The sequence below is a fragment of the Gallinula chloropus genome, assembly GCF_964237585.1.
Source record: "Gallinula chloropus genome assembly, chromosome: 8".
Taxonomy (NCBI): Eukaryota; Metazoa; Chordata; class Aves; order Gruiformes; family Rallidae; genus Gallinula; species Gallinula chloropus.
The window spans coordinates 25,073,219-25,074,868 of record NC_140093.1 but is presented as its reverse complement, the minus strand read 5'-3'; positions in this window follow the sequence as shown (position 1 = coordinate 25,074,868).

The window sequence follows — 1,650 nt, the reverse complement described above, 5'->3', positions numbered from 1 at the left end:
TATACCCAGGAAAGCTTTAATACAAGTCTATATTGATAAAGTTATTAGAAAAACCCAGACCATTAAATCCTCTGGCGTGGATATTTGCTGTGTATTGAGGTTTATTGAATCTTCTTTCTTTTTAAAGCCCACTTGAAAGACTGCTTATCATACTGTCAGTTATAAAAAGGTAGGATGCTTCCTGGTCTTGTAGGACCTGGCATGGCCCTGCTGTGTGCACCATTACATGGTTTCTCTGATAGCTTCTTGCTCTGTCTTTTTGGCAGCTTTGGTGAAGACAGGTAGCATCCCTGACAGGAGTGGCAGGCTCACAGCTTATACTGGGATAGGGACTGTGTGTGTGTGTGAGAAGTGGGACCTGTGGTGGCTTTAGGAGTCTAGGAAAGAAGGGAGGCACAACACGTGTGGTCCTCTGCTGCAAGCTGAAATTGCTAGCAGCTCTTTCCCCATAATAAACATCCTGCTGTGGAGATTTGAACTGCAAAGGTGACACTTAGGAAGGGGCAAGGACCTTGTGAATAGAACTAAATGCTAGTTACTGGTTGTGTATCATCCTGGTTAGCTGCATAAAACCTCTTGAGACAAAAGTATAGTCGAGTGACAGAGAGAGAAAGAAAAAGACCAACGTGGTTCAAGAATTGAATGAAGGGGAAGGAAGATGAATTGGAGATTATAATTAGAAAGCAAAGGAGCAGGCAGGTTTTCCAACCTCAGTGGGAAAAAATGATTGACCTGAGCAGCAGGAGAAAAGAAGGGGAAATATTGCTGACAGCTAAAACGCAGAAGCTATTACTTGAGAGACTGACCTCTAAAGGGGAGGGGGGAAGAACTTAAAAAAATCCTAACCAGCGAAACCTGCAGTGTTCATGCTGGAGTCAGCTTGCTTGGGGAAGCTGGAGAAACAACATTTGAAAGCTAGAGAATATTAACCAAAATTGCTAAGGTTGTCAGGTACATGTTGTTTCACGTGTTGTGTTGGTTTATGTTTGTAATGCAGTCTTTTTTTTTTTCTTTCCTTTTTTTTTCCCTTCTGGCTTCATTGATAGATTTTTCTCTTACAAATTTTTCTCTTACAAATTACATATAAAGTGCTCAAGGCCAGGTTGGATGGGGCCTTGTGCAGCCTGGTCTAGTGAGAAGTGTCCCTTCCCATGGCAAGAAGGTTGGAACTTGATGATCTTTAAGGTTCCTTCCAACCCTAACCGTTCTATGATAATAACAAGACTTCTCTGATTGCTGCTCATTTCCAGGCTTTCTGCTTGTTTCATATTGCTTTTAGTCCCATTTCCTTTGTCCTTTCCTAATGAAGATTTCCCTTACCTGATATCTCTCATAAACAGACTGTGTCATTAGGTGGGTGTATAATAAGGCATTTTTAAACAAATCCTAACTATGAGTAACAGTTTTGAGTATGGCTCATGATTGCTTTTTGCTACGGAAAATTTGCCTCCTGAAAGGCCATGAGAATATGTGAGTGTGTAAAGTAGTTACTTGTCATGCTAGATTCTTTTCTTCAGATTACAAATTAGGTTCTAGTAATTAGGTCTTGATCACTGACATCTAGGCTGTAGTCTGACTCCTCCCACAATTTTTTTTTATTTTTAAAATATGATCAAATCGTTTGCATCCACCAGATGAAAACATAATGGA